The sequence below is a fragment of the Carica papaya genome, chromosome 7, assembly GCF_054855325.1.
Source record: "Carica papaya isolate Zhongbai chromosome 7, ASM5485532v1, whole genome shotgun sequence".
NCBI lineage: Eukaryota > Viridiplantae > Streptophyta > Magnoliopsida > Brassicales > Caricaceae > Carica > Carica papaya.
The window spans coordinates 18,172,911-18,188,762 of NC_142315.1; the positions used below are offsets into that span (position 1 = coordinate 18,172,911).

Genomic DNA, 15,852 nt, shown 5'->3' on the forward strand with positions numbered 1-15,852 from the left:
CCGCAAAGATGATTTGTTCGACCAGTTGTAGGGTGATTATGTGTTTTCAAAGATTGATCTCTGATCTGACTACCATCAGTTGCGAGGGAAGGGAAAGGACATCCCTAAGATGGCCTTTCGCTACAGGTATGGTCAATTTGAGTTTAGAGTTATGCCCTTTAGACTAATCATTGCCTCGCAGCCTTTATAGACTTAATTAATAGAGTTTTTTTCCATGTACTGCATCAATACATCATCGTCTTCATCGATGACATCCTAGTGTACTCAAAGAGCCAGAAGAGCATGCCAATCACCTAACCCATGTCATGATCACCTTTCATGAGCACCACCTCTATGCCAAGTTTAGTAAGTGTTTATTTTGGTCGAACTAAGTGTATTTTGTTGGCCATGAGATTTCTAGTACTGGAGTTTCTGTTGACCCCTCTAAAGTCGCGGTAGTTGTGACTTGGAACCAACCAACCAACCAACCAACCAATATCGCCAAGATTTGCAGCTTCTTGGGTCTGGCTAACTATTATTGATGTTTTATTAAAGGCTATTCTAAGATTGCAGTCCCTTTGACTTGTCTCACTAAGAAGGGAGTATTATTCTATTAGGATGAGGAATGTTAAGAGTCTTTTATGGAATTGAAGTGTTGACTCTGCACTGCTTTAATGTTGATCCTCCTCGATAACACAGGAAGATTTCATGTATTCTGTGATGTCTCTCATGTTGGTTTGGGTTGTGTGCTTATGCAACATGGACGGGTAGTCGCATATGGTTCCAAATAGCTCAAAATCTACAAACACAATTACCCCACTCATGATCTTGAGTTAGCGGCCATTGTGCATGCCTTGAAGATTTGGCATCATTACCTCCATGGCCAAACCTTCAAGATCTACATCGACCACAAAAGTCTCAAGTATCTGTTCTCCCAAAGAGAATTAAACATGAGGCAAAGGCACTAGATTGATTTGTTAAAGGATTATGACTGTAGGATCCTTTATTAACCTAGTAAAGGTAATGTAGTTGTTAATGCCCTAAGTTGGAAGGAATTAACTATGTTAGCTCAGATGATGATATCCAGTTGGAAGTTAATAAACTCCATGCAATCTCTTCATTTAAATCACTATGGTAATGGTGCTTACCTTGCCAAGATTGAGCCCTACCAGATCTTTTCATGAAGATTTAGGAAGCTTAGCCTATTAATCCCGAGCTCGCATAAAACCTTAGCAAGTTCACCTCAGATGATTTCTCTAATTATAGGATGTCCGATGATGGCCTATATCGATTCCAAAATCGTGTTTGGGTTCCTCCTATTGTCAGGGATGATGTTCTTCAGGCAGCTCATGCATTTAAGTTGTCTATCCATTTAGGAAGCACCAAAATATACCGTGATTTGAAGCGTTAGTACTAGTGGTCATGAATAAAGAGGGACATTATGAATTATGCCTCTCGGTGCCTCACCTATCAGAGGGTTAAGGTTGAACATTAGAGACTCGATGGGTTGTTGCATAACCTTCCTATTCTAGAATGGAAGCGGGAGCACGTGACTATGGACTTCATCATTTGTATACTAAGGACCACTAATAGTTACGATGTAATTTGGGTCATTGTGAACAAATTAACCGAAACAATCCACTTGTTTTACCATCAAAATCACTGATCCTGTAAATAAGTTAGCTCGTTTATATGTTGATCAAATTGTTTGACTTCATGGTGTACCCTCCTCTATTATGTTAGATAGAGAACTTCGATTTTTTTCCCCTTTTGGGACAGTTTCAGGAGGCCCTAAGCACTAACTTGCATTTTAAAACTGCCTATCATCCACAGACCAACAGATAGTCAGAATGCACCATTCAGACACTGGAAGATATGTTGCGTACCTATATTTTGAATTTTGGAAGTAATTGGAGTAAGTACCTCCCTCTTTGCGAGTTTTCCTACAATAATCGTTACAACTCCAGCATCTGTATGGCTCCATTCGAGGCTCTTTATGGTAGGCTATGTCGATCACCTACCTACTGGAATGAGATTGGGAACAGATAGTATACAGGGACGAACTTCATCTAAAAGACTATTGACAATGTGGATCTTATCCGGAAGAACCTCCTCACAACTCAAATTCGCCAAAAGGTTATGCTGACAATCGCATGAGGTCTTTGGAGTTCACTGTTGGAGACCAGGTATTTGTTAAGGCCTTTCCCTTCAAAGGAGTGATGAGGTTTGAGAGGAAAGGAAAGCTGAGCCCTTGATATGTTGGCCCTGTGGCATACCGCCTTACTCTACCTCGAGAGTTCACCGATGTGCATGACATCTTCCATGTCTCTATGTTAAAAAGGTACCACTCTAACCCTTGTCAAATTATTCCTATTTAGAAAACTCCTGTCAGCTCAAACTTAGTGTATGTAGAGTACTCGACAGAGATATTATGATGGACTGATAAGGTGCTACGTAACAAGAGGATCTCGATAATGAAGGTTCAGTGGCAGCATCACACTCTGGAGGAGGGTACATGGGAATTCGAGGTGAAATGAGGAAGAAATTTTCGCACTTATTCATAACCATTTAGGAGGACTAAAATTTTTAAAGATGGGAGAAATGTGACACCCCGCACCTTTATGCTTCATGTGGTATTAAGACTCTATTTCATTCAGGCTTTTGGCTATTAAATTTTTGTGATGTAATACTATTTCATTTTATTTTAGATTTTTGCTGTTTTTTCCTAATTTATCAAAATTTATTTTATTACTATTATGATATTTTATATTATTTTTTTAAAGAAACCTTTTAAGGATTCAAATTAAAAGAAGAGAGAAAAGAAATTTTGGAAGGAAAATGCCGCCTCGAGCCCCACACGATCGTCGCCTCGAGACCCACATCGTCGCCACCTCGAACCATGCGCCGCTATCACTATTGCCTGATCACCGCCCTATGATGCCCTTACCACCACCCTATGCGACCCTGTCGTCGCTCTAAGCCACCCTACCGCCATCATACGTTGCTGCTACCGTCGCCCTACGTCGTCGCTGCCATCACTGCTGCCACTGTTGTTGCCTTGGGAGTCGTGCCTCCCCTTGACCGATTGACACTAATGACATCATCATTTTCTCTCTCCTCATAAATTCACGACACTTATAGCAAATTCGACAATTCTCTTCCTTTATAAATAAGACCTCCTCCCCCACTCTTCCTAACCCAATTTCTCCCTCAAAGACTAAAATTCTAGAGAGAGAAAGTTAGAGAGAGAAATGAGAAAATTTTGAAGAGAAAGGGGGACTAGCTTACAAAGAGTCATTAATATCGGTAAGGGATTCAATATTTTCTTGCACATTCTAAGAGTTATTTTTTAAAAAAATAAAGAAATAAATTTTGATTTTATTGCATGATTGTGGCATGATTTTTAAAGAAATGGATGTTGATTTTATTACATGATTGTAGCATGATTGTGAGAGTGTGATGAGTTATTAATTATGATGATTGTTTTAACTATACATGCATCGTGTAAAGACTAGTTTGTTATTTCATGAACGAAGTTGAAATGCAATCGATACAAGAAGAGATTACATGAAATTGTTGACATGACATAAAAGATATAAATGGATACATGAAACATGAATTAATCCATTAAACTATTTTATCTACTTTTGTTGTCCCCACCCTATCTAGAAAGACGTGAGATGACCACTCTCTGTGGATGACAATGTGAAAGTGCATAGGATATCCTAGGACTGCTGTGGTGAAGAACGATCGTGGTCATAGTCTTTAGGACCACAGTGGTACGACAATAGTCATAGATCGTGCTATAGTGTGGCGAGTCGCAAATCTATTGTGGTTGAGTAAGCCGTAAGTTACTGTTAATGTCACCATAATGGTAGTTGGGAGTCCATATTAACCAGTAGATAAAAAGTCGTAACAGGCTTTGCATTAAGTATGGTAAAAGACTTAATAATAGTTACTATTCTGATTTGTTTGATTTTCTCTCACTTGATGAGTTATTTGTATTATTATGTTGTTTAATGATCATGATATTAAATATTTTCATACATTAATTCTACTCCTATGGATCATTGTAAACGGTAAGCGAAAAAAAAGGTATATTTCTCGAATGCTTTTTAATTTTATAAAATTTCTTAGTTGTGTCAATTTATTACTATAAGCCTTACTGAGTTTCATAGAACTCACCCTTTCTACGCTTGATTTTTAGATGAGTTGTCTGCTGAGTTACCTTTTGAAGCTTGCCTGGATCCTATGGATCCATGATCATTGATGAGTGCCTGTGTTTTGTTCCGTACTCTGATGAGTCTATTTACATAATGATAGAAGTGGTCCTCTTTTGTATTTTATCACAACTTCTAGTCTCAGTTGTATATGTAATTGGAAACTCATATATTATAAGAAATTTTATTTTGTAAAAATTTTCGTTGCATATATTCTCTTTAATGCACTCGTATTCTATATTGGTATCTGGCACCCTTATGCTATAATTAGTATTGGGGATGTCACAGCACAAGTGAAGCCTTGCCGACTGGAAACAAGTGCAACATGATCTTGGGTTTTGTCAGATTTTGTTACTACAAATCTTCTCCAAAGTTTCCTCCTTTAAACCTTAGGACCCAAGATTGAAAAATGAAAAATATTAACATCAGAAATGTAGATTTTATATGTGTGCCTAAAGATTAAGAAGAACAAAAAGAAGCTTGTTTTTTTTTTCTTTTAACTAATAGATCTTTAGTGCGTACCTTTGGATTTAATTTATAATGAATAACTTGAGAAGTTATGTAGGTTGTAGAAAACGAAGCTTTCATGATACTTCTTCTTTACACCAGTCAAGGAGACTAAGTTTTATTGACGAACAATTGAAACGTAATGGGAGAATATATGACATACGGTTGAGTATGTTATGTAGATTGTTGGAAATTTAGATTTTATTTTATACTATAGTTTACAAAATCTTTAAACTTAAATGAAGAATCTATGAGTATCTAGAATGTGATTTTACTTTTTAAAATTTTTGACTTTAATGAAGAATCTATTGCTATTTGAGAAACAATTTTATTTTATTTATTTGATATCTTACTTAATACATATAAAATAATTAAAAATATTAATTTAATTAATTCTATGGGTACCAATTGTATAAAATTAACTTTTAAATTTTAATATATGTGCTAAAGAACTTATTTCTAATTTATTTTTTAAAAAGTAAAAGATAATTTTATTAAGATAATAATGTAAGTTTATTGCCACACATAAGGTACAATGTCAAATTACACAAAAAAATGGTTATACTTTACAATAATATGATTAGTTATTTTAATATAATGTATCTAGTTTAAACCATGTTCACATACTAATATATAAAAATCAGTGAGTAATTAACTTTGGCAACATGATCTAATTGTTAGCAAAATTTTTGAAATACTTTTTAATATCCTAGTCAAAGTATAGTGTAATATAAAAATATAAGTTAATAACTATGATGTCCCAATGCCCGAGGGCAACAACGTCCAATCCAACTATTAAATAAAATTTTATTTTCAAATATACTACGGCTGAACATTCCATCCCTTACAAACTCACATTCAATATTTTGAGGCAAAAGTTAACTATCTAGATATATACATCAGTTTGAGTTAACTAACAAAATACAATTCTTTTGCCTCTATTCAAAATATATAAAAGTCATCTTATTCTAGTCCTTGTGGAATGGATCCAAACATGCATCCAGAGGCAGATCTTCATTATCATATGGGGAACTAGATTAAGGGTGAGTTCCAATCATTCAATAAGACTACTAATAATAGATTTATACAAACAATGTTTTGAAAACCAATAAATTCAGCTTATAAAATTACAGTTTAATTGATATAGACTTCAGTACTTTCATCAATCATTTAATAATTTTAGTTATCACAGTAAGGTCAATAATGCACTTAATACCGTTTTCAATCACCTAACGCACATACAAACGTCTTAGTTTTATTTTTACATATTTATTTAATTTTAATTAATACAACCCTACTGCATGCAGATGCCTAAACCGGTACCAAGGGGGGAATGAGGACACCACTACCTCTAAGAAAGGAGATTACAGTTATATCCCTAAATGGTAAATAACAAACAGTTTAGTATCCACCTAGTCTAAGAATAGGGTTACCAAATATCTTTATTAAATACTTGAATTATCTTTTTAAGTTATTTTCTTTAATATTTAAACTAAACTTGTTTTTTTATTCAATTTTCTTAATTAAATTCTTAGAGTTTTATTCATTTTGTTTTTAGCTTCTAATTTTTTCGTTTTTGTTACTTTATTTTGATAAATTCTATTTCTCTTGTTTATTATTTTTTCTTAATTTTTGTATGTATTAATACAATTTTATTTTATAAATTGTCATTTTTGATTTATTTTTATATTTTTTTCTAATTTTGCCCTTTATAGAAAACCAAACTCACAAGGAGGGATTTTTTTTCTTTTTGGCATTTCAGTGCAATGATCACATAGACAGAACCCATTTGGTTCCGTCCGGTCAACTCATGCATTCCCTGCAAAATTTTGTTTCCTATATCATTTTATTCATCAGTTATCAGTTTATCATATGCAATTAAATTTAGAATTTCATCAACTTTTACAGATTAAAACCCATTTAAACACATAACAAACACACACACTTCACTTTGCATAAAAACAGTCACATATATCAGTTTTTTTAAAACTAAATTGATTCATTGTGCATTAAAAAATACCATTGCATGCATAAGATAGAGTACCACAGGTCTTACCTTCCTGAATAATTCAAAAACAATGTATACGGGTGAGCAAATCAATTCCAGATGACTAAAAAACATAGACAGGTTGTCAGCACTGTCAGCAGTGGGTTACAGTTAGTTTTTGGTAAACTAGTGACTTCTGGAAGTAGATTTGTCACTAAAATTTGGATTAAAAGAAGCTAGACCCTTCTAAGAACCCAACTGAACTTAAAAAATAATGAATTTAAGAATCAAAGTGAAAAAAAGGAAAGGAAGGCTGACATACATGTACTGTCCGAAGGTGCAGCAGAAACAGAGCCTGGTTGAGTTCAATTTGTTTCTGTTTTAGAAAGGGAGCTGGGGATAATTGAATAGTTTAAGAGGAACCTAAACATCATTAGAAAATCACCAGAAATGGCTTACCTCTCAAAAAGAATGGTCTGCACACCTCCTCACACTCACAACCTCTCACTCCCTTCCTCCCGATTCACCCTCTGTTTTCACTTCTGCACTCTTTCTCATATTCAATTTTTCTTCTGCTCACCAATATGTCCACTGCTTTTCAATTTCCTTTCTTCTTTATGAAGGAATGGAAAGGAGTCGATGGCAGAACATAATGATGGATTTCTATATTCATCACCACCATCAAATCACAACCATGTGATCCTGACTCTGTGATGAAGGAGAATGGCCGACCATTTTTGGCAAAACAGGCTGGAAAGAGGGCACCTAGTCTTTGTATGATATCTTCTTGGGAAAATGGACACCTCACTTTGGCCAAGTGAGTGGGATGCCTGTAGAAGAAGAAAAATAGAGGAAAATATGCATACCCGTGTGTGGGAATTTATTTATTTATTTTTCCAAAAATCCCATGGCTAAAAATCAAGAAAAAGGAAAAAATTAAGAAAGAGAGAAAAAAAGGCATTTGAAAACATAAATTTAAACAATTAGCAACATAGGTTATTAAGAAGGAATCTCATTATAGTAGAATTTTACAAATTTTTTTTCTTTTTTTCTTACAAGATATAAAAAATGGATATTATATTTCTCCCCTCCTTAAAAAAAAATTTGTCCCAAAATTTTGCACATTTTAACTAAACAATTCAAGATACAATTCCCATATATCATTCTCAGACTGCCAAGTAGCCTCTTCTGGCGAGTAGGGTGGCCATAGAACTTTTGCCAACAGAATCTTCCTAGGATGAAGAACACTTTCCTGACGGTCAATTATTTGAACATGTTCTTCTTCATAGGTCAAATCCTTTTGTAGTGGTAATGAATCATAAGAGAGAATGTGAGATGAATCCAGTTGATATTTGTGGAGCATAAAAACATGGAAGACATCATGAACACCAAGAAACTGGGTGGAAGTGCAAGACAGTATGCAATATTTCCAATCTATTATAGGATTACAAAAGGTCTTACATATCTAGGGCTTAATTTACACATTTTTCTAAATCTAATGACTCTCTGATTGGAGATACCTTGAGAAAGACATAATCTCCCACATCAAATTCTAAGGTTTTTCTTTTCCGATTTGCATAACTTTTTTGCCGACTCTGATAGTGAGGAGGTTCTTCTTAATATGGAGACCTCGTCAATACTTTTATGGACTAAGTTAGGACCCATAATTTATTTTATCCCAACATCATCCCAACATGTAAGAGAACGACATGGTCTACCATATAATGCTTCATAAGGAGTCATCTTAATACCGGAGTGATAGCTATTATTATAAGCAAACTCTGGCAAAAGTAAATGTTTACTCTATTTACTTCCAAAGTCAATGATGCAGGCTCTTAGCATATCCTCGAGAATTTGAATGGTTCTTTCAAATTAACTATTATTTTGAGGATGAAATATTGTACTAAAAGATAGACTGGTATCGAAAACTTCCTATAAATTGACCCAAAATCTAGAAGTAAAATAGGGGTCCAAATCAAATATCACAAAAATTGAAATACTATGTAATCAGACAATTTTCTGAATGGAACTAGTGGTTTTCACAATTAAAAAATGAGCCGACTTGGTTAGTCTATCCACAATTACCCAAACTAAATTGAAGCCATGTTCAATTTGCGGCAGACCTTATATAAAATCCATGAAAATATGTTCCCATTTCTATTCTGGAATAAAAAGAGGCTAAAGCAAACCACTAGGCCATTGATGCTCAATTTTAATATGTTGACAAGTTAAACATTTGGAGATAAAATTTAAAATGTCTCGTTTCATACCTAGCCACAAGAACTGAGATTTTAAATTGTGGTACATTTTGGTACTGCTAGGATGGATAGACAACTTAAAAAAATAAACCTCCTTAAGAATATCTTGCTTCAATTTAGAATCATTAGGTACCCACATCCGATTTCTGAACCAAAGAATACTATCATCAGAAATCTTAAAATCAAATTCATTATCCATAATTGCTTAGTCTAATTGTTATAACACTTTAAGATCCCTATATTGAGTATTTTGAATCTCTGGATAAAAGTAGGTTCAATATAAAGATGCGTCAGATGAGAACAATCATTAGAGTCTTCCAAAGATAGATCTTGGATTGCACAAAGTAGTTTCTAATCAAAGAACATCAGCTGAGCAGCAAAACAAGATCCCTTCCTACTGAGAGCATCAACAACAACATTGCCCTTACCAGAGTGGTAAAGGATTTTGCAATCTTAATGCTTTAGTAGATTCAACCAACATCTCTGCCTCATATTCAGTTCCTTCTATATGAAGAGATATTTTAAACTTTTATGATCTATGAAAATTTTAAAAGTCTTGTCATATAGGTAGTGGTGCCATATCTTCAATGCAAAAACAATAACAGCCAGTTCAATGTCATGTGTGGGATAATTCTGTTCATGAGGCTTCAGCTTCCTTGATCCATAAGCCACAACATGACCATGTAGAATTAAGCCACAACCCAAACCCAGATGTGACGCATCACAATATACAGTGAAACCTCCAGAATCATCCAGAATAGTTAACACTAGAGCAATAGTCAATCTATATTTTAATTCTTGAAAATTGTTTTCACACAAGGAGTCCCATTCAAACTTAACATTTTTACGGGTCACTCAAGTAAGAGGAGTTGCAATACTATAAAATCCTTTAACAAAAGGGCAATAATACCCAGTAGGACCCAGAAAGCTATATATCTTAAATACATTAGTTGGCTAGTTTCAGTTAAGAATGTCCTCTATTTTGAAAGGATTAACCGAGATACCCTCACCAGTAACCACATGCCATAGAAAAGCCATTTTGTTCAACCAGAATTCACATTTGCTGAGCTTAGCATAGAGTTTGTGTTGTCTAAGTGTTTCCAAGGCATAAGCCAAATGTATAGCATATTATGTGGGACTCTTAGAATAAACAAGTGTGTCATCGATGAATACTATGATACATTTATCTAGAACTAGTTTGAAGACTCTATTCATTAAATTCATAAAGATTGGAGGGGCATTCGTTAGTCTAAATGACATTATAAGAAATTCATAATGATCATACTTGGATCGAAAAGCTGTTTTAGGAATATCTTCAACTTTGATTCTCAATTGATGATACCTTAATCAAATATCAATTTTGGAGAATACCAAAGCACTCTGAACTTGATCAAGGAGATCATGAATCCTAGGAAGTGGATACTTGTTTTTGACAGTTACATTGTTCAAATCTCGATAATCTATACACAATCTAAAGGTTCTATCTTTCTTCTTAATAAATAGCACTGGAGCACCACTGGAAGATGTGTTAGGTTGAATAAACCCTTTATTCAAAAGTTCTCATATCTGTTTACCCAATTCTTATAGTTCAACATGACCTATTTGGTAGGGGGCTTTAGAGATTGGAGTAGTCCCCGATAATAGATCTATGGAAAATTCTACTTCCCGAATTGGAGGCATACCCACAAATCCTTGATAAATACATTCAGAAAGTCTTACACCACTGGAATATCCTGAATACTTAGTTTAGAATTCATTTTTCCCATTCAATGAAATATATTAGGTTATGGAATATAAGATTGAGTAAATACAGAAGCAAAATGATTTTTATTAATTTTAGAAATTGCTTTCAAAGAGTAAGGTTTAGTGTTAGGAGGATTTAAAGTCACAGTTTTACTAAAACAATCTAAATTGGCATGGTAAATGGCTAACCAATCCATGCCCAAAATTACATCAAAGTTAGGAAAATCTAAAAACAAAAGGTCCACTACTGATTCCCTATAAGCTACCTTTATTTTACTTGATTTATACACTTTACTGGACACTAGGATATCCTTGGATGCAGTTTCTACAACTAGGGTTTTATCTAACAGTTTAGATTTAACAAATAATTGTTTAAAAAAATTTAATGATACAAAAGAATGTGTAGCACTAGAATCAATCAAAGTATGAGCAACAGAGTTAGAGATAGAAAGTGTACCCTGAATGGTTGCTGGCGTAGCCTTTGCATTAGGCACATCAAGTTGATAAACACGTCCCCTCGAGATAGATTTGCCCTCCGGTTGGGGATAGTCTTTAACATAATGACCCAGTTTACTACATCAGCAACAAACATTGGTGACCTAGTAATAACGACAATCACTATGGTTCTTCCCACACTGACTACAAACCTTACTGGTAGCAATAGATTTACCTATGGAAGAAGGCACTGTTGGATACGTACAGGGCTGCTAATCAAATGTCCTCGGCATAGGCTGCTTCCTTTTCAATTGAGCAAAAGTTCAACAATTATTGGCCTGTTTGAGTCTGACTACTAAAAGTTCTTCAGCCAACTGTACATTATCAAAAACCTTTGCATAGATACTAGGCGGAAACATTGTCACACGATTATAAATATCTGGTCTAAGAGCCTTAAGGAACCTTCAGGCCTTCTTAGCTTCAGTAGAGACAAGTTTAGGTCCAAACCTGGATAACTAAATAAATCTTGAAGCATAATGACTTATAGACATATTCCCCTTATAAAGACCTTGAAAGTCTTCCTCTTTCTTTTCTCTAATAAAGATTGAAAAAAAGTTATGATGAAATGCAGTAAGGAACTGTTCCTAGGAAATGGGAGTGGGCAAGGTCTCCCCCTTAAGTCTCCACCAATGTTTTGCCTCATCAATAAACATAAAGATTGTTAATGGGATCTCTTATTCATCAGAAATCTCAAGAAACTGAAAATACCATCTCAATATGCATTAACCAACTCTCAGTGGCCATAGAATTAGGACCACTGTCATAGGTAGGAGGATTCAAATTCCTGAGCTCAGATATATTAGCAACTATAGATATATTATGAGTTGTTCGATATTAGCAACTATAGATATGTTATGAGCTGTTCGATTATCCTTATGAGGAGGGCGAGTATTATTATGTACTTATTAACCCACTATGTAACATCTCAGATACCTGGTGGAGTATAAGGGTGCCTAATAACATAAACAAATACAAGTGCAATAGAAACTACATCCAGTAAAAACTTTAAATCCCTTACAACTAAAAGATAGGTTAAGTGTTTATACAACAAAGACCAACGATGGGTCATTAAATAGAAATGTACATAAAATTTACTTGATTACAAAATTACTGTTCATCATAGTGTAGATAAAATAGGCACTCATAAATATTCTAGGGATCTAAAGAAGGATCAAGGTAAACTTCGAGGGGCAACATTGCGTGTGACTCATCGCTATCATCATCTGAGAGGTCTCACATAGAAAGGGTGAGTTCTATGAAATTCAGTAAGGAAAATATTATTAAAATTACATTCCTAAAATTTTAAAAGTTATTAGCCATAAATTAACATGCTTACCCAATGAATAACATACCTTGGAGATCTATTATGGAAGGATAGATTTAAACATTTAGAAAACATTTGTTCTTTTAGGAAAACCCTTTAAACATATCAAACAGAGCAACAATCTGTAGAGATAGATAAAATCAGAAAAGCTTTTAAACATTACTAAACAGAGAAACAATCCACAAAGAATAGGCAAAATCATGTTTTCAATTAAAAAACACAACATAAAAATAATAATATGTTTACGTCTTTTGTCATTTCTTTGCGTGAAGCCGTTCTGACACATCTACGAAGAATAAAAGGGGTTCCCAACTACCACTTTGAATGACACCATTTCATATCAGCATATCTCAGTGTGCCAAACTTCAGCACGTTTCGGTGTGTCAAATCACTATAAGGGTGGGATCTATGACCACGGCCATACGTTGCCACTGTGGCCCTTACCTACGGTTTCACGAATCTACTCTCATCAAAGAGAACGCTCGTCATTCATAAGGAGTAGTTCACCAGCAGATTCAGATTCAGAGACAGAAGCAGAAATAGAGACAAGAATAGAAACAAAAATAAAAACCCCTCGGAGATAATAGCCTATTAAAATTTTAAATATTTTTCTCTTTTCTTACTTCATATTAATCCATAATCCACATATACCAAACCCATGGGTTTCTTCCACTTACCTCGGTACAAGGCCCATCATAACTAGATTCAAGGAATATAAAATAGATCAACATAATGCAATACAATAATATACATGCTTTTACAATAAGATAGTATAACAAACATTATCATGCATCATTATAGTTCAGTTAATTTATCTAAAAAGAGCACTTATAGGTATAAGTAGAATACAAGATCCTTTACCAAAACCAAGTTGATTTGATCTTTTAGAAGGGGAGAAAAGAACTTTTAGCACTCCTTAGTCAAGCTCCTAAAGCTCCTACTTTTTCTCATTCTTTCTTATTTTTTTCTCTCTCTAAAACTTCCTCTTTCTCACTCTAAAATCTTTATTTAGAAGGTGAAAATGGAAGAAAAAATAAAGTGTGGAAAATGAGGAAAAAGAGGGCCTTTAAATAGGCATGGAGAAGGTTTGGATGTGCACCACATGGCAAGCATACAAGTGGGTGGTTGAGAAGTGGGTGAAGAGTGAGTGACCATGGGACTCGCAAGGCATGGGGGAACATGGGGGCAGGTATGGGGCTTCTCCTCTTTTTTGGTTTTCCTTTCTTTTTTTCTTTTCCTTCTTTTCTCTCTTTTCCACCTCTTATTTTATTTTATTTTATCTTTTTAGAAATTCATAATTATAAATTAAAGATAAAATTAAATTTAAATATTTTAAATAAACGAATACCAAATTTAAATAAAACATGGTAAAAATTAAAATGTAAAAATATTAATAATTTAAAATACAAAGAAATTAATTACTGATAAAAAGTTAAAATGGCCATTAGGCCCAAATTAATAGAATTTTGACCATAAGCTAATGCGTATGGATTTAGGGTATTACAGTCCTCCAAATTTGAAAAAGTCTTTAAAACAATTTGGGAAACTGGTCCTGCATTTCTTTTTTTCTAACACACCTAAGGTATAACTGATAGGAGGATGTCTTCTGAAATTCATGCGTCAAAATTATTTCATTTACTCTCTAATCTTTGACAATTAGTACGAGATTATGTGAAATGTGTTCCCCTTATCTCTCTAATTACACCAATATACGCGTTATCTTTATAAGTTTGGAATTCATAACTATATTTGGTGTGGTAATATCCTGACCTAAAAGTATTAACTAAGGACTTTATATAATATATCTATAAAGGTTTTTAAGACTCTTTTTCACTTCTCTTTAGTTGGGTCAAATAATAACCTTATTAAGGTTAATTATATTCTCTACCCATTTCAATCTTTCCAAGGCTAAATACTACATACTTCAACTCCCAATGCTTCGAGATACATACTCAACAATTTCCTTCTTCATTCCAGGCCACAAGAAACAACACCTCATATCATGGTACATCTTAATGCTACCTGGGTGGATGGACAACTTGGATGAGTTGGCTTTTTTTAGGAGGTCCAATCTAAGCTCAAGGTCACTAGGCACTGATACGCGATCGTGAAACTAGTACAGTCCATCATCATAGATCCTGAAGTCGTGATTTTCCTCAGAAGCAAACTTCTTTAGGCTCTTTAAAATCTCCTAGTCTGTCACTTGGGCTTCCCAAATCCGCATAAGGATATTTGGCTGGATACAGTCTGGGTAAGATGCGCGCCTTCTCCATGATGATTAGTCTTGAGATCATGAATCGTTTCGAACATCCTCCAACTAAAAACCAGCAACTAGGCCAACATGGCCGAGTCCTTGCAATTAAGGGCATCTGCGACAATGTTTCCCTTACTGTGGTGGTAAATGATCTTTCAATTATAATCTTTGAGAAGATTCATCCAACGTTTCTGCCTCAAGTTCAATTCCTTATGAGAGAATAGGTACTTTAGACTTTTGTGATTTGTATAGATCTCAAAAATCTAACTATACAAGTAGTGACGCTATATCTTCAAAGTAAAGAAAATGGCAGCAAGTTCAAGGTCGTGCCTAGGGCAGTTGCCTTCATGGGGTTTCAACTGTCACAATCCATATGTAACCACTCAGCCATGTTGCATATGGACACAGTCCGAACCAACACGAGACGCATCACAATAAACCTAAAAGAGTCCAATATTGTCGGAGAGGATCAATGTTGGAGCAATGGTGAGTCGACACTTTAACTCAAGAAAATTTTCTTCACATTCGGAGTCCCAATTAAAGAAAAATCATTTCTTGGTGAAATGAGTTAGGGGAGTCGCAATTTAGGAGAATCCTTTAGTAAAATGCCAGTAATAACCAGGCAAACCCAAGAAACTGTGAACCTCCATGATGTTGGTCGGTTTGCTCTAATTAATGATAGCCTCAACCTTGGAAGGATCAACAGAAATACCCTCATCAAAAACCATATAACCAAGAAAAGATATTCGGTCCAACTAAACAAAACATTTGCTGAATTTAACATAAAGACAGTGTCGTTGGAGAGTCTCCAACACTTGTGTCAAGTGGATGACATGCTCTTTGGGGTCTTGGAATACACTAGGATATCATGCTCTTCGGGGTCTTGGGACACTTACTTTTAATGGTCACTGAGTTGAGCTCTCAATAGTCGGTGTAGACTGAGAGCGTCACATCATTCTTCCTTGCGAACAAGATTGGAGCGCCCCATAGGGAGTGATTGGGCCAGATAAACCTCATTTACCATAGTGCGGTAATTTGGTGCGTAAGTTCCACAAGTTCTGTTCGGCCCATCTGGTAGGCGGGCT

At 34.8% G+C, this 15,852-nt stretch overlaps 1 long non-coding RNA gene across 1 annotated transcript; it reads right to left on the bottom strand.

Moving 5' to 3' along the window:
• Nucleotides 1-5,488: 5,488 nt before the first annotated feature.
• Nucleotides 5,489-7,511, bottom strand: LOC110816295 (uncharacterized). The gene is made up of 2 exons (XR_015813610.1): nt 7,153-7,511; nt 5,489-7,069 (listed from the first exon to the last, which is right to left on the bottom strand). It is a non-coding gene; the product is annotated as an uncharacterized LOC110816295 (long non-coding RNA).
• Between the last annotated feature and the right edge of the window lie 8,341 nt (nt 7,512-15,852).